Source organism: Python bivittatus, unplaced genomic scaffold (assembly GCF_059951505.1).
Source record: "Python bivittatus isolate LINGU-HERP-01145 unplaced genomic scaffold, Pbiv_v1 ctg000790_np1212, whole genome shotgun sequence".
Classification (NCBI taxonomy): domain Eukaryota; kingdom Metazoa; phylum Chordata; class Lepidosauria; order Squamata; family Pythonidae; genus Python; species Python bivittatus.
The window spans coordinates 4521428-4540621 of NW_028277110.1; positions in this window are offsets into that span (position 1 = coordinate 4521428).

The window sequence follows — 19194 nt, forward strand, 5'->3', positions numbered from 1 at the left end:
TATTTTCTTTGTTTCTTTTCTAATATTTGTATTGTTTTTATCTTGTTAAAATTTCTTCAATAAAATTATATTTTGTTTAAAAAGTAGTTATGAATGTATTATTTTGTTACATTAAAAATTATAATTTGATAACAACTTTCAGACAGGCTGGTGTGAGGCTGCAGGTAAGGCTTGGGGTGGGTTATATGCAGGCCTGAGGTGACATATTGTATATTCCTGGTTTAAATAGTGATAATCCCTCTTTCTGCAGGGCTTATATCACATTATAGTGTGGGATAATGGTGAAGCCTAGTTCTAGTCCCCCCAAGCCACAGAAGCTTTGCAGCAGTTCCAACCTCTCAACCTAAGACCTAGTGTGGGGTAGTGGTGAAGGAGCTGGAGAACCAGGTTCTAGCTCCCATTAAGCCGACAGAAGCTCATTGGTTGACTTTGGGCCACTCCCTCCCTCTCAGCCCAAGAGACAGTATGATGTACAGGTGAAGATGTTGAATTAGGAGTGATGAGACCAAGTTCAAGTCTACCTTCAGCCATGGAAGATCCCTGAGGTATTTGGGGCCAGTCCCATCGCCTCTGTCAACCCCACAATGCAGTCCAGTCCAAGAGAATAAGGGACTTGATGTTCTCAAAAGCTACTGAAGAATCAAGCAGGACCAATGGAATTACATATCCTGCACAAATCCAGGTGCAAGGTTTTCAACATGATGTATATGGAAAAGAAGAGGGGTGGAGGAGAAAAGAAAACCAGCAGCAAGTAGAATATGAGAAGATCAAAATAAAGAGAATGAAATGCAGATGAAGTCATCAACATAACCTGTGCATACTGAGAAGATTTGTTTTCAAAAACATGTATTCCTCAATCCCAGAAAAGATGCCTATCCTACGTCTAGGATTAGAGAGATTGAAATGTCATGACACCATTGATTTACACTGAGTGTTCCCAGGTTCAGCTGCCTGTTGGATCATGTGCAAGAAGGAAAGCCTTAGAGGTTTTGATCAGGATGACAAAGAAACTGCATACTTTAGAAACTTTCTTTTTCATCTGGATCTGGCACATGCAAGAGTAGATTGGCAGCTTTGGGAGAAACTGCTCAGTTTCTGTCTGAAATGCTTTGGCAAAGTTTAGAAGCTAGTTCTGGCTGCATCAAAGCTCTCAGCACTATGCTGGCCCTGTTCATACTCCATCCCAGACTCCAGATGTAGTGTCTGTAATTAAGATTTGATTTGATTTGATTTGATTTGGGTATCAACCCTTCAAGGTAGACCAGACTAGGAAACCAAAGTTATGAATGCTAATACTACATTTATTATACAGGGGATGTTTTTCGTTTTCGTGTGTGTATGTGTGTGTGCGTGCCTTCAAGTTATTGTTGACTCCTGGTGACTGCCTAGATGAGTCCCTGCAGTTTTCTTGGCAAGATTTCAGAAGTGGTTTGCCATTGCCTCCTTCCTAGGGCTGAGAGAGAGAGACTGGCCCAAAGTCACCCAGCTGGCTTTGTGCCTCAGGTGGGACCAAAACTCACAGTCTCCCGGTTTCTAGCCTGATACCTTAACCACTACACCAAACTGGCTCTCATTATAAGGTTGTAATAACAGAATCTTGTGAGTCTGAATGCGCTTTCCCCCTCCCTCCTTTATCTTCGTGAGAACGAGGGAGGGTCCAGTCTGAGACGCTTTCTCAGGTTACCGTTCTGGTCCAGACTCAGATTTCTTTTATCTGACTGTTGTCTTGGGGGCAGCTCTTCCTCCTGTTCCTCATTCCTTTTCCCATTACAGTAGGGAATTGAAGGATGGTCATAAGTGGAGGACAAGGGATGGTAAAAAAATAATCAAGACATGACTGCATGATCAAATCCCCGTTCCTGTTTTCATGTGCCATGCAGTCATAACATCCTTACAAAGGAGTAGGGGTTTGAGTGCAGAGTTGCAGCCACCAACTTGACCTTTTTGCACACACACACGCGCACCCTTGTGGATGCCCTGGGAGGACTGTTAGTGAGGTTTACCTTAGATGCCACTTTCTAGCCAAGACAGCTCTGCGGGATGGATTCATAGGCGCTGATATATTTTGAAAGGTATCAAAACCCAATGCCTGTGGTTTTATTTCTGTGTGTTTAAGCCACCTTGGAACACTTCATATCCTGAAAGGAGAGAAATAAGATAAATCATAAAAATAATAAAATGATTAAGTCCTTCTTTCCCCCCATTGAAGACATTTGGCAGAATATGCCAACCTTGTCAAGTTGTCTTTGAAGATTATCATCTCGCTTTGCTGAAATCCAAGTACTGCCGGGCAGGAGGGGTGCAAAATATCTCAGGCTGACAGAGTCTTCAAGAGTAAAGAACTGTTTATGGTTTAAGAAAGGTTTGTGGCCTAGGCAGGATTTTTTTGTTGTTATTGCTTTTTCCCCCCTTTTCCTACCCACACTGTTCTATTTTTAAACAGGTCTGGCTGGAATGACAGCTGTGCACATTTGACAAACAACCTAGAGAAGATCTTTCCTGACTACCCTCAGACCAGATCCAGAAGCTACCTAGATTCCCCTTGCAGACTTATTTCAAGACTTACTAGAAAGGGTCAGGGCAGGGTTGCTGATTTCCCCCATGAGACACACCAGGGTCAGCCTGTGCTGCAGTCCAAGTGATCGCTTGGCGCACTGCCAAAGATCTTTAAATAATGCATGAGTTTCCCACCCTTTTTCCCCTTCCGGTCTGTTAATTTTAGATGCACACAAAGAGACGGGTCCTGCAGGAGCCTAAGCCAAAATGAGATTTGTTTTAACCTGTCTTCATGTCAAATTTTTGGATTAGTCGCCCACTTTCCAGCTCTCTTGCTGAGCTGGTAGCATCTAGCTGACTTTGGCTAATCTTGAAAAAGCTAGATGGGAGTTGGTGAGTTCCTGTACGAGCAACTATCAGAAAATCCCAGGGCTGTACAAAGCTGAAAAACAAACCAGAAGAAGACAATAACAAATAACTTTTCATATTATTACCAAGAAAAAAGCATGGATATGTCCATGGGGCCACTAGGAGCTAAGCTCAATCTGTGGAAGATTTTATCTTTTTAGACTGGGGGAGACGGAAATTATATAATATTTCTTCGGTTCCCACTCCTTCCTCTCTGGCTGTTGTTCATCCTGTGTGAAACCTGAAGACAACAAGATCCTTGAAGCAAAACCTGGCCTTGTGTTCTTTGTAAAATATCATGTACAAAGATGGCCTGGTTCCACATACAATAAACAGCTGTAATTAAGTAACTGCTAAAGTCTCAGTGACCACAGGAGGGCAGCATAGAGACACAGCAAACCCATACTCTGCCATCTAGTGACCATCTGGACTTCTGCAGCCCAGATCCAGTAGCCCTAGCTTAGACTAGTATATAAAATGCAACTAACTATGAGAAAAGGTCCAAATACAGATAGCCCACTGTCAGGCCCAGCCCAAGAACAGCAGGGAGATAGTTCATCCAAATTCAGTTCCTTTATTGCTTACACCATATAGACAGAATCTTGCCAGACTAAATCTGTACTACTCTATCCTAATAGATATACCCTGGGAGAATCTAGGGAGTGGCTCTCCTAATTCTCTTCCTCTTCCCACGCTCCTGCTCTGGACTGTGTTGTCTTTTATCTCTTTGCCCTTCCTGGAATGCACCCCTCCTTCCTGAGAACCCTACTCTCTACTGCAATTTACCATGTCGTAGATACATTCCATCACACCCACATTTAATTATTAGGAAAGTGGAACCGGAGAGACACCAGGAGAATAGACTGATGAATCTCACTGTGATTCATCAGCGGTCTGTGAAGGTGATCACAGCCTTCACTATCAGTCAGTTGGTGTAATGGGAAAAATGAGTAATGTTGAGGTACAGGAAGAAGAATCGCTACCAAGACAACGGTCAGATAAAAGAACTCTGAGTCCAGGGCAGCAACGTGATTTGAGAAAGCGTCTCAGACATGACCCTCATCATCATCACAAAGATAAAGGAAGAGAGGGGGAAGCGTATTCAGCCTTGCAAGATTCTGTTACTCTAACCTTATAATAAAAGTAGTATTAGCATCTATAACTTTGGTTTTCTAGCCTGGTCTACCTTGAAGGGCTGACAGTTGGCCAGACCAGAGCATACTCACTGCCTCTGCCCCTGCCTTCCTGCATTCCCAACCCTGTTAGCCTTTCACAAGACACTGAAGACATGGCTGTTTCCCCAAGCATTGGGATCGGGGGGTCAATGAGCTCTGATCATCATGGATGGTGAGTCAGGTCAACATTTATCCTTGGGTGCCGGGGGCTTATCTTTGGTGGGTTTCTTTGTTTTAATCTTGTAAGCTGCCCAGAGTCACTTTTGTGAGATGGGTGGCTATATAAATCATAAAAATAAAGTGATTTATTCACTACCATCAATTCCTTGGATATCATCTAGGTCATCCGTTTCCATCAACCTCTCTCTCTCTCTCTCTCTGATTGGTGGGACTCAATCAGATATTTTGCTGACAATAATTGGAGCTTCTGAAACAGTGTCACTAACAGACAACAGTTAGAAAATTGCGGTATCATTCCTATTCTCACGTCTGCTTTTCTGTAAGTGGGAAGCCAGTTGCTGTTTGCACTGCTTTTCATTTTCCTGGTTTTTTGTTTGTTTTCTTCTTTCTCATCACACTGAATTATTGTTACTGGTTTGTCAAAAATGGATCCGTGACCAAACAGGAGCTGACCAAAACATACAAGCGATCGTCCCAGTCCTGAAATTCAGAACAGCGATAGCAGGGAACAGGCCTCTGGTGCAGTTAGCAGCTGTGAGCTGTGTTCAGAGGAACTGGGGTTTCACACCAGCAACCGACAAAGAAATAGGAAAAGGAAGAGAATGAAAATACAACAATGAATATTAAAAAATGGGATTTTGTTAGGCAGAGATCCTTTTATCCCTAGCTTGCAGTGTGTTTGAGGTTATGAAACTTTTTCAGAACGTACCACGAAGTTAAGAGTGGTTGTTATTTACCATTCAAGTGGTAAATACTTAATTTTGAATGACATTTTCTTGGCACAGATGTTGGCATAGAAAAGCCTTTAAAATTGAAGGTGAATGAAGGCATATACAGTTATAATCATTTCTATTCTCTGATAAGTTGAACTCCCATCTTCTTTAAGGCAAACACGTATGAATGGAGCATAGTCCCTGCATTTTCCAAACATTAATATAATAGTCACAATCACAAAAAGATCAAGAAACACAGGAATAAGTATGGGACATGCTTATTCACAGTTTATTCGCTTAATCCAATTTTCTGGGTTCATACAACTCTAAATGAACCATGTGAGCTTGGTTTACAAAACGTGCAAAGTTCAAATGCGTTTGGCTAGTTTATGGTTCAAGAAATCAGACGAATATAATCTTAGGGATAGTGGGACTGACACCAATGGAAGTTTATCAAATGATTTCTCCCTCTTGGGGCCAAGGTAGTCCCTTCCCAGCCTAGATTTGTCAACAACGCATTACAAAAATGTGATATCCTCCCACACAGGTCTCAAATCTAACTACTCCACAGGAGAATGGATCGTGTTCTAGGCAGTCAAAAGCTTATTTGTTGCAATGTTGCCCCCCGGCGGTCTGTTTCATGACAATAAGGACAAGTGCCTTTGTTGAGAACTGAGATCACATTCAGGAAGTAGGGGTGGAATTTGCTTGTGATGAAAAAAAAAATGGGGGATAGCTGTTCAATCTACTTTATGTTCTTTTTTGGTCTCCAAGGATAAGAGACAAGCCACAGAAAGATCAGAGCTAGGAGGGAGAAGTGGGACGATTTAAGAAATAATATTCTTCAATATTGGGGGATGTTGAACAACTTCAGTAATTTGCATAGAAACTTTTATGGACATCCCTTTTTGCTTTACCGGTTTGCTGTTTCACAACAGCTGGTTGTGTTGATAACAGTAGGAAATGCAATGGTCTGCAACAATGGCTTACCGATGGCCGTCATGGAAAAGTCATGAAGAAATTACTTCTTGTTTGAAAGAAAGGACTCACTCTCTTCAAATGGATTCTTTGTCTATTTTCATTTCTGTGGAGTAATGAATGATGGTTATGAGGTAAGCTATGTTTAAGCTTACAAAAGATGAAGCTGCTGGAGACCAGTAAATTGAAGCCTATTTTGATTCTTTATTGGCAAAGTCCAGTAATTTGCTGATGTAATAAAGAGAAAAAAATAGATTTCTCCCATGTTCCAAAAGTGCCATCTAGTGGAAAAAAATTCTTGAGACAAGATATTGGTCTTCCAAATACAGTACTTCCAAAACACAGAACATTCTTGCTAATGACTGCTATATGCAACTCACTCTTGTGTGAATAGAGCAATGAACCAGATCATGCGATCCATCATTCGCTTTAGAGGAGGAAGAATGGACAGAACAGGACAAGTCAGATGTCTATTAGAACCAGCCAAGAAACAAAACCAAGTGAAGTTGCAACAAAACAGCCAGCAAACAAAACCAAGAAAGAAATGTGCATATGTCTGGGATTTTTGCAGTTTAGCACTGTTAGCAGAGCAACTTTGCAATCTAGCCTGGAAAATTCCATGTTGGGTTGGAGGTTTTGTTGCTGCAAGATCCCTTACTATCCTGAACTTTTCATTCCACTTCCACACACACAGACACTGTTTGAGATCCACTATTTCGTGGACTGCAGCAGTTAGCCTCCCACTAGAAGCTAGTCTGGCCCTGTTGGTGATGGCCTTCTAGAAGGCAATGAAGACTGAACTGTTCTACAAAACCTATGAAGAGTGATTGTGCACCATTTGGAATTAGATTTGCTAAATAGTTACATATTATTTATATGTGGTAATTGCTGGGGGTTTTTTAATGAAATTGTATTATATTTTGTTGTTTTGAGTGTTAAGCGTGGTTTTTATTTTACTTCAGATATGTAACTGTAATCTGTGTTGTTGTAAGCAATGGTGACTCTAATAAAATTGATGGAATATGATGATGATGATGATGATGATGATGATGATGATGATGATGATGATGATGATGATGATGCTAGGCCAATAAGTTCTCCTGCATTATTGACAATACAGTGTGGTATTCAGACAATAGTATGGTTTCTTCCATTTATTTCATTACCAGTTGACCAGATGGTGTGAATGCCCTGCTTTTCATTCTGCAAGAATCTCTCCAGGGTCTGCAAATTCCTTTTCTTCCCATCCTTCCATTACATCCCAAAGGAAGATCTCAGGAGAGGTTTTCAGTAGTGGAGCGTCTGTCACCATTAAGGAATTGTTGGAGAATGTCTCCTTCCTCTGGATAAAGTCTGCAAAACCATCCACTCTGCCCAGCCATTGCTCTGCCCACACATTTAGTGAAGAATTTGAAAAGGCCATTTGCAGCCAAGTCTAGATTGAATGGAAGCTCTTGTCACTTCTAAGATTGCTTCTTTCTACCATTAGATTCGCTGGTCCTTCCCCTTATGGCTTGAAATCACAGACTGGTTTCTCAACCCATGGCTCTCAGCAGTAGGTCCTGATCCTGATGTTATGAGCCTATACCATGTTTTAAAATGTGAGTCATCCAGCAATGGGTTGAGGGGAGTTTCACTCATTGTAGTATCAAGAAGGACTCCTAGAAGAGGAAAGAGTCACTTCCCTTGAGATCTAGAGCTACTGGCTTCTGGGTACTGAAGCCTCTTTTATCAACTGAGGGTGAACAAATATCTAGCCATAGAACAAAATTCTGGCTTGAACCAATCAACTCTGGTTTCAGAACCAAAGGGGCTTTCTAGCAACTGTATGAGAGTTGGTTTGAAGTGCTAGGCCTTGCAAACTTCCTGTTTCTCCCGCAAGGACAAATCTCCCAACTGCACCAGTTTTTGCGTAGTCTCATCTGAGAGCTCCATTTGAAACTCCTCCAATTCCTCTTTAAATTTTTCTAAAAATTCCCTTGCTTTCTGGAGAGAATTCAGTCGAAACCTCTGCTGTCTAAAAGTAAAAATCACACCTTTCAATTTGTCCCATCAAAATGGGATCCTTTTCTGCTTTAACCTCTCAGTCAAAAAAAAGAACCCTCTTTTCTCTTACGCAGGATTCTAATAGGAATTTCTTTAAGAACAATTACTTCTGTATTATCAGTCCTCAGTCTTGTGCTAAAATGCTGCTGCAAAACTTGATCCCTTGTCTTTTTCCTGACAAAGTGCACCAAAACATCCCTTGGAACATTTCTTATTCTCGCATATCTTGTATTTATTCTATATACTTTATCAATTTCTGCCTCTGTATCCTCCTCATTTCAATCCAAAAAGTTTGCTAAAACTTTAATAATCTTTTTTCTAATCTTTTCACCAGAATCCTCTGGGATTGCTCTAAATCTCATACAAAATTCCTTATTTCTCCGTTTCAATAGAGCCAGATTATCTAGTTCTCTTTCTGACTCTCTAACTTCTGTCTTATTCTCCAGAATTTTCACTTTGTCATTAATTTGTTTTACATCTCCAGACCTTGTTTTACAGCGCTTTCCATCTTCTTAACTTCTTCTTTTATCTCCTCTTTCATCTTTACAAGTCTTTCAGCCATTCTTTTTTCAAAAGCTGTCAGTTTAGTATCCAACGATTTAGTCAATTTAGTATCCAATGATTCAGCTAATTTACTACCCAGTTGCTCAAACATTTTCTGAAACAAATTCCTCTCTCTAAAGATTGCTTTAGCAATCCTCTCCTCCCCTCTACTATTTTTGCTGCTTTTCTGGTGGTTGCCATTACGATACTATAATCCAAAAATGGGTTACAATTCTCTTTCAAACAAGGGAAAGAGAAAAGGCAAGCTTCCCCCTTTTTTTTCTATTGTGCCTTCCTGTGCCCTTAATACTTTTGTCTCAAGTGGCACTCCCTAGTTACAGTCAGTTATCTTTTGTTTTATAAAATCCACCAGTTGTCTGTACTCTTTAATAGTAAACAAAAAACGTTCTCAGGTCTGGTTTGTTTGTCTATTTTAATTCCAATTTGTTCAAAAGCACTTTCACCAAAAAATAATGTTTCAAAATAACTATCCCCTTTATCTGTTTTAAACCTTCTTATATCTACTCCTTGTTAAGCTTTTTGCCAAAAGTTTTTAAATCTTTAAAACCTTTTTTTCCCCTTTGAAATCCAGAAAGAATGTTGACTCACCAAGTGGAGTTTTCTTATTCTGCTGCTCAGAAAATCTCTCTTTACCTGTAAATTAGTTACATTTGAAAGTGTTTAAGAAATGAGGCTTGTGTGAACCTTATGTCCATATAGGCTGCATTATGGCTGCGAGCTTGATTGAAACTTGACTCCAGTTTCAGTTGTACTTTAGCCTTTCAAACCTTCTGAATTAATATATGTATTTGTATCCCCCCCCCTTTTTTTTTTTTGGCTTTTTTACATGTCCACCAAACATGGTAAAATATCCCTTCATTTTGTTCACATTTCCAACAAAGATTTGAAATACCTTTATACATTCTAGATTATTTCTCTGGTGACAAATACCAATAATACATCATTTTATAAAAATACTCATTAAGGCTAGAACATAATGTAAATTTCAATCCTTTCAGCCATATATTTTCCCACTGATCCATTTGTATATTATAGCCAAAATGTTTAGCCCATACATTATCATACATTCTTTCACTTGTTCTTCTTCTGTCACATATTTCAGCAAAAGTTCATATATTTTAGCAATAACATGGTCATCATTAGTACACAATTCTATTTCAAACCCAGTCTTTATTCAAAACCATAAAATCTTTTATCCACTTTAAACCTTTCTGATAATTATACATAAGAAAACCATTGACAAGAATATACTTCTATTGTCTCTTGATTTCATTTTACAGTCCCCTTGAGAAAATTCTAGTAGATCATGGTAGGTTAATCATTTATGTTTACTTATCATTTCTCATCTATAAAACACTTCTTGCACTGAAAGCCACAAAGGTGTTTTCGGGCAAAACCTAAATTTATACTGTATTTATTCCATACTCTAAGAATAGCCTATCTGACATAATGGTTTTTAAAAACTGCATTCACCTTAGCTTTATCATACCATAGATATCCATACCATCCAAATCTCAGATCATGGCCTTCTAAATCCAATAACCTTCTATTTCTTAATAACACCCACTCTTTCATCCAAACCAAACAACAGGCAACAAAATATAATTTCAAATCTGGTAAGCTCAATCCTCCTTTTTCCTTCGCATCTTGTAATACCTTATAATTAACTCATGTTTTTTCCCCTTGCCGTACAAATTTAGATATATCCTTCTGCCATTGTTTAAATGGTACATCAGTTGTCAAAACAGGTATTATCTGAACCAAAAATAGCATTCTAGGTAAAACGTTCATCTTAATCACAGAAATTCTACCCAACAGTGACAATTTGACATAACTTGACATATCATTTTTTAAACTCATTCCAGCTGTTTGACATATCATTGGTACAGAGTCCAGGACTCGCATCCATATAGGAGAAAAGGGAAAACCACAGCTCTGTAGACTTTCAGCTTTGTGGAGATATGGATATTGTGTTGGTTGAGCACTCTAGTACACAGCCACCCCAGAACCTGGTTGGCCTTGCTGATCCTGGAGTCAATTTCTTTGCCCAGAGACCCATCACTCAAGATGATGCTTCCCAAGTATTTGAAGCTGTTTACATCTGTCAGCTGGGTATTGTCAACAGTGATTTTTGGTTCTGTGGGGTTGGTATTTGGCACAGGCCCTCAGTCTTGTTCAGGCTGGTAAAGTACCTCAGTCTTGTTCAGGTTGATAGTCAGGCTGAAGAGCATAGCATAATAAAATGTGGCCCAAATCCTCAATGGCCAGGAAATCACAGGATCAGAGATGATCCAGGGAGATCTTGTTATGACTACCATCAATAACAGTCAAGAGAAGAGCCTCTACCTTCGCCAGAGAGAAAGAACTGAGAATGAAGATGTTATTTGTTCAGAGCTGATTGACTGGGGCAGTGAAAAGTATTGCTCTAGATCAGTGTTTCTCAACCTTGGCAACTTGAAGATGTGAGGACTTCAACTCCCAGAATTCCGCAGCCACCTTTGCTGGCTGCAGAATTCTGGGACTTGAAGTCCACACATCTTCAAGCTGCCAAGGTTGAGAAACATTGCTCTAGACTGCAACAATTTGCTGCTAAGCCTATTTGTTTGAAAAAAAAGTTGTACATTTTTAGATGCAGTTCTCCATTTCAGGTTCAAACGTTAGCTCATCCAGATGCTTCTTTTCATACCTAGGAAAATGCTGGATGTATCCCAATTCTCAACAGAACAAGTGGCAGCTGTAGTCCAATTCACCAGAAGAAAAACATTCTGGTGGAGAAAATTAGAATTTCACCTTAGGCAAGTCAGTCAGTTCTTGAATCCTGTCAGTTTCACCACAGATTAATTCCATCTCCAACCCACAAACTGCTTTTAAAAATGCAAAAAAACTTTTTAAAGTGTTTTCATACCTACACACACATTTTGATAGATTTATTAAAGTATCACACTGGCACATTCACTGTAGGAGGGGAGCTATGTTAGCTATGTTAGTAGTGGGAAAAAAACCCAGAAGGAGTCTGGTAGCACCTTTCCCAACTAACCAATTTTATTAAAAGGCAGAAGATGCAGGTCAGCTTGTATTGGAAAGTTTCGCAGAAATAAAATTCCTCAAGAAGTCAATCTGGTACCTTCCAGGTACATCATACAACTGGTCGGAGCTGTGGTCCAAACTGCTGGAAATGCAAGTTCAGATCTCGAGTCCTAAGTAGGATTAAGACATTCACGGGCAAGGCTTCATCAGGACTGAGTGTGAGCCACAAGGTGCCCCCATTGCTTCACAAAAAGGAAAGATGAACCCAAGCAAAGTGATGGAGACATCACCGAGTTTATGGGAATAAGACTTGGATGTCTGTGGATGCTTGCTCTTTCAAGACCGTGAACAACACCCATATTTTGCTGCTTCTGCAAAATCTTCATCAAAAGCAAAATAATTGAAAGCTGTAACATTGCTGCTGCTTGCAGAGGACTGCTGGGAAATGGAAACAGTCCTGTCTTGTGCAGAATTAGTTCATACGTTGTGTTAAACTATCATTTGTTTTATCCCTGTTTGTTGTACGAGCCATAGTATCCCATTCCCACATAACACTAGACTGTAAGTTGGGGGTTCTGAGCTGGTTTGTGTTCGTTATGTATTTATCCCATTTATTCCGGTCACAATCAACCAGATTCTCGACAGAGAAGAGGATGACCAGCAGCAAGGTAGATGGACTCAGTTACAGTGGTGAAGGGGGCACTGTTGGAAGACCTGAAAGACAGAAATAGATGCGTATTACCATGCAATAAAATGCCCACAGTAAAAGGGGGAAAAAAGCATATTAGGTGTTAGAAAAAACACACTGGAATTATAAAACCAAATCCACAAACATTATTAATCAAGCTAGCATTCACTGGTATCATCCTAAGTGCCATAAGCCCTCCAAAACAATTCAGTCTTCAGCAACTTTTGAAAGGTTCACAACACAACCACAGGGGTGAGGGCTTCATTCCACGGGGTCCCCCAACCTAGAGAGACCACTGAAAAACAGCCTGAGCTACTTTGGAAGAGTGGGGGACCCTTAAAGGCTTCCCCCGGGAAGCATGAATCAGGCTGGTTGATTCCAGCAAAAGGTAGTGCTGTGGGTATCTTGGTGCCAAGCCACATATGGCTTTATAGGTTAAAACCAGCCTTTTGAAATGCACTTGGAAGCCAAGAAGAACCCAATGAAGGGGCCATTGCACCAGTTTGATGTGCTTATGGTGATGTGCACCAAGCAACCCGCAAGCCACTGCATTCTGGACCAAGTGAAGCTTCTGAGTGGTCTCCAAAAGCTGATCCATACTACAGTATATTCAAACCATTTGCGAACCATCCTGACTGTTTCTAGCTCACATTCACCAGTGATCCACAGAGGTCTGGTTCCCACATCACACCATCTGATGTTTTTGGTTTAGCTTATTGTGTGAGTCTAGCCATGGGGGGTTATAAGCTGTGGGTTACGGCTTTGCTTGTGATATGAACTTAGGGAATTGTGATTCAGGCAACCATGGTTAAGCAAGCTATGATTTAATACAATGTGTAAATGAATGTATTCTGCTGGAAGCATTTCACGCTTCATTTCACAAGGACCCATGTTCAGTGCCTGGGTTGGAGATGATGGGGAGAAATCTCTGCCTAAGACTCTGGATGGCTGTAGTTAACCAAAGAAGAACTATTGGGAATTGAAAAAGGCCTAATATAATAATATAGCAGAATCAGGCTATATATTATTATATGTAATAGGGCTATATCACACTCAAATGATCCTACTTTGGACACATTATGTGAAGATCTAGCTCTCTGAAGAAGGCTCTGATGCTGGGAAAGGTGGAAGGAAAGAGAAGAAGAGGGTGACCAGCAGCAAGGTAGATGGACTCAGTTACAGTGGTGATGGGGGCACTGTTGGAAGACCTGAAAGACTAGATTAGGGACAGATTATCATGGAGACCATCTGTCTATGTGGTTGCTAGGAGTCAACAACAACTTCGTAATCAATCAATCAGTCAATCAATCAACAGAGCTATATCCTCTACTTTGAGGTATATAACCCTTTTTAGGCCAAGAACTATATCTGGGGCTTGAGTAGCATGCAAGATAGTTCACTTGAAACTATGGGAAGGGCCAAGACAAAAAAGTGAGCTATTCCTCTCCTTATATTTCCAAATGTTCCCATTTGCCACATGCTAAAATTACCCCTCAGCTGCCACTGAATTTGATGCACTCAAATTTGGGAAGGGACATCTGAAGTCTCAAAATATAAATTGTGCATCAATGACTTACATTAAGGTATTTTGACCCCTGAGTCAGTTGGACATAGTACATGCTGCAGGAGAAAGGGTCTGCCTCGTAGGGCAAGATTAAAAATGGCTCTCATTTCTTTCGTTCATTCCAGCTGAAACTCCTTATCTGGACCATCCTGTCCTGAAGAGGCCTAGCAAAATAAAGAATAAACAGGCATAAGAAAGAAATCCAAGTGGAGAGCCAAGACAAGTGGACAGGGTCACCTTAGTCTAGTCTTCTCCAACTTGGTCCTCTCCAAGTGAGTTTGACGGGGTGGGGTGATGGGGGAGGCAGGATTACCCAACCCATCTGCAGAGCAGCATGTTGAAGAAAGTGGCCTCAATAACATGAACCTGCTCTTTGAATAATGTAATGGTCTCATCTGTTACATCCCTGCCTCCATCAGCAATTGCTGCCAGATGCTACCAAGGAAGTGGAAGACCTCTAAGCCCAGGAAACTTCCCCAGGGATTCAATTTCTTCTCTTCCTCTGGCCATTAAAGCTTTTTAGGGCCATTCAGTGGGCAAATGTATTGGGAAGGAGCAGTTGCAATCAGGGCAGCAGGGAGGAGAAGGAGAAGGAGAAGGAGAAGGAGAAGGGTCTGAAAGGCAAAACTGATTTTACTCACTGCAGAATGGACAGCAGGTGCAAACTGGTTCCTCAGTAAAATAAATTATAGTGTTGAACACCAAAGTACAGTAATAGAAAATAATTAGTACCATATATACATAATTATGAAATAAGACTATCTGGTGGAAAATACAGCAATCCTGTGAGAATTGGACACAAAAAGCAGTTCTGTTGAGTACACTGAATAAAGAGAACTTGATCACAAAAAAAAAAAAGGATGCATAGTCAAAGGAATTTAAAATATATTTATTATTGATTTTCTACTGAATGTATTTACAGATACAGATGTCATTTATTCCAGAATGGCCATAGATGGCTTCTATTCAGTCCTTATTGCCCCAGGATGCTTCCAAACACATTTCTGGACTCAAACTCAGATAATTGCATACCCCTAATACATACTTATATTTTATATTGATAGAATAAAATAAAGTAAAAATAAAATTATTAAACTAAAATTACAAAGTACAGGGATTAAAACCTGGGAGAGACCTATAGAATTACAATCAACAGTCTGAATGTTGTTGATAACTAAGATACATAACTATAAAAAGACATAAGAAATACTACAATTTGTAAAAACACGACAAGAATGTAAAGCTATGCTAACTTATGTTGAATCTAATACTTGCTGAAGCCCTGCTAGGATTTATTGGGATTATGACAGTTATGATCCAGCCAACTACAACAAAGAAAATACAAAATAAAATATATATACCAGCTTATATACAAATACAAACATTAAAAGTATACAAAATGTAGCATAAACAATTGTAAAAACTCTAAAATGACTAGGTCAAGAGTATTTTTAAGCCCTCTTCTAAAACCAGTGCCACCAAGTCAAAAGTAAGAACCACGTTACAGCCTTGATATGGCAGGTTTACATAGTCATGGGCCAACCTGCCTAACAAGACTACTTTACTTCTGTCAATTTCCAAACCTGTTTGTAAAGTAGTGTGTGTTTATTCTTGAAATTTATGGATTTGTTTTCCACATCATCTAGAGATGCAATTCTCACCTGGGGGTCATAGGGCCCCATGGAGGCCCCAGGATATTTCAAGGGGGCCACAAGTGAAAGGCATGTAACACGGGGACCACAGCACATGCTGAGGTTAGCAAATATTTATAATATTTAATAATAGTATACTGCAAATACTGTCTTCTGGACGCCAGAAAATGCACCACTTACCATCCCATGTCTGTATTCGGTAATGGGACCTGGAGAGAGGGGGCCCAGGAGAAAAACAAGGTTGGAAGGGAGGCCACAAGCAAAAACAAGGCTGAGAAACCATGGTCTAGAGCAGAGAAGTGATGGCGATTTAACTAGAAACCACAAGGCATTTTGTGTGAGTAACAAAGATTAACCAGTTTGGCATCATATCAGTAGTTAGGCTTCGTTGTTTTGCTTCACGCAAGGAAGGCTGGCCTGGAAGGCTTCCATGATAAGAAACTGGTTTATCTTTAAGATGCCACAAGTTTCTATGAGGATATTATGTTGCCCACTGACTGAAGGGTTGCCTTCTTTAAGCAATTGAACTAGAGCATCTGATGAGCAAGAAACAGAAAGGAGGTTTCTCTCCTGAACCCACCTTCTGCTCATTCTAGCAGTTCAGCTGACAAACGCTCAGATTTGTGAAGCTTCCAAATTAGCTCATGAACTTAGGATAACCATATTGCTCTCCTTGCCTAATATGTGTAAGATCAAAGGTTCTTACACATATTCTTACACAAGAACTGCGGAGGTTAGAGTAGCTGTGGATAGACTGCTGTTTTTGTTGGTTTAGCCCCAACTGTGAAGTCCCAGCCCTTAGACATGTTGAACATCTCTATCGGGTTACCCACTGCTCTTTTCCACTTTTCTTTATGCAGATTAAATTAGGGGTGAAGTTTCTAATGGGACGCTCTTGTTACACAAGTGACAATCCAATTCCTGCAAATCCCTTAAACATCTAACCTCCAAGAAGGAAAGCTTCCTTTGAATACATTTTGATTTCAGTGGCTGGAATTTCACTTATTGGGACTGTGCTTAACGCAATCTGAGAATAATGATAATCCAGCTTGTAGACATGATTTATCTCTTTCTGTTATGCACATGTCCTGTTCTGTTATGGGGCCACTTTGGCAGAATTTATAAGTTTCATGAAGCCATAATATGGTTTCTTATTTTTGTCTTAGCCAGTCTGGCATAGTAGTTAAGGCATCAGGCTGGAAACCGAGAGACCCTGAGTTTTAGTCCTGCCTTAGACATGAAGCCAGCTGGGTGACCTTGGGCCAGTCACTTCCTCAGCCCTAGGAAGGAGGCAATGGCAAACCACTTCTGGAAATCTTGCCAGGAAAACTGCAAGGAAACGTCCAGGCAGTCACCAGAAGTCAACAATGACTTGAAGGCACCAAAAAAATATATAATAAATCCTCCATGTACCCAGCCAATTGTGATTTCTTCAGAAATCATGGATTTAAAAAGTATGGCATAGCCAAAAGTATCAGCATAGCAACAAAAAGTTCTCTGGCTTAATTGCAAAAACTGGATTAATTGAAACATGGCTGAATTTAAGGTTCCTCAAACTTTTTGGTCCATTAGAAATATTGCGAGCATGTTTCGGGCAGTCTCACGAAATGGCTGCAATATTGGATATGGCCAATTACAAAATATTGTTTCTCAGAAGGGAATCCAGTTAATTACTTTCCATCTTCCCTCTCTAGAGTATTTTCTGCCATCTTGGCTTATCCCTGCTTTCTTTCTGGGGAGATCAGCAAGCATTCTCCTTCACCTCTTATATTCTGGGGTCTACTTGGGGTCCAGAGCCATGGTTGTAATTCCAGATTAGGTTGAGGCTAATGCTTTAGGTGGTAGCCTGCTATTTTCCCATTCATGTTTTCATTAAAAGAATCTTTAAACAAATAAAACAAATAAAAATAGGTGGACACGGACCCTGGTGGTTATCAACCAACGTTGGTGGACTTCTCATTCCCAAGTGCAACATTGGGGACCCAGGACTTGGCCAATGGGTAAACTTACTCATCTCCCTTAGGTGTTTAAATTCTGGGTGATTTGATCCCAAAGTTGTTCTATTCAAGTGGCGTGTGTCGGTTGCACAATTTGATGACCACACAGAGCAGCTTTCTGAACCCTAAAGGTCACAGATTGTGCCATGGATGAAACAAAATACTGCTGACGTTCATTTCAAATCAAGCCGCATTCTCACCTCCCCATCCCAAAAAGAGGAACCAGGAAGCCACAATGCTACAGAATTTTAGATTCACTCTGTCTCAGAAATGAGGGGGGTAGGAAAGGGTTCAAGAAAGACTCCCAAGTTGAACAAGCATCCTACAAACTGACCGTTGCTTGAAGGCAAGAACTGATGGTATAGTAAAAGAGAGAGAGAGAGCGAAAATCAGCTTTCTTCCTTTGCTGTTTTATGGGCACATCTGCCTGAGGGAAGGGACAGAGGTCATTGTGTTGTTCTCAAGGGTTTTTTCCGAAGCAAATTAGTTACCAAAGAGGCAGTGAAAGAAAAGGAAACCTGGGTGGATTTATGACAGCAAACAAAGAGGCACTGAGCTCTTTCCCTAAAAAAAAGTGGTGAGTTTGTAGAGTTTCTATGAAGTGAGTCCTACCACGATTTTGTCATAAAGGGTTCAACATACACTTAAGCAAAGGATGTCCACCAGTCCCACGCAGTTCTGAGGACATCCTTTCTCCCTCCCTGCCCCCCCCCCCAAGTTTTGCCAAACTCAAGTAGGCTTAAGCAGGGTTATAGTTAGACAGTGGACATTGCATACCTCTTCAACCAGAAGGACCCTCAGCCATCTATTCTCAGGGCTAAAGATGCCCTGATCTTCCAATCTCACCTCATAGGGCTTAATTTCTAGTCCCCTGTCATTCTCCTGGCTCTTCTCCAAACCTCTTCCAAATTCTCTGAATCCTTCTTGCAGTGTGTGGTCCTAGAACTGGACAGCATACCCAGGATGGTGTGGGCCAAGGCAGAATGACATGGAATAAGAATGTCCTGTAGATTGGAAATTAAACTTCTGTTGATGCAGTCTAAAATTACATTTACCTTTTTTTGCAGCCACATCATTACTGCTGACTGATATTCAGTCTGCAACCATCTACACTCCTAACCTCTTTTTCAGAAGCACCGTTACCAAAGCAAGCATCCCCCATTCTATTCCTGTCCATCTGATGTTGGTTTCCTAACTGCTAACTTTCAACACATTTCTCCAACTCACCAAGATGGCTTTCCTTGGTTAAGTATGGCCATCTGCTGGGAAACAGTTCCCACCACATATTGAGCCACAAACTATTAAATCTTATTTAAACCTAGTTGTGTAAGCTAGCAATGGAATGGTGATCCACTTTGGGTCAACGCAAGGTTAGAGATGGAAAAGCACATTAAATGAAACAGATTCAGCTCCCAGTTCAATTTCTACTCCCACTCCCAAGCTGTTAGTTCCATCAAGTAGGAATTTGTGTCCTGATGTATACTGGCTAGACTCACACAGCATCTTTGTAATAAGGCAAAATGTGGTTTGTTTCATTGAACTTAGAATTTTGTGCAAATCCATTGTGATTGACATACCGGGATTTATGGCTTAGCATTATGAACCTAGCCCATTTGTGGCTTATTGAACAAACCATAGCTAAATACAATGTGTGAATCCATCGAATATCTTTCCTATCCCTTGTCCACCCTGATGCCGGCTTCTGG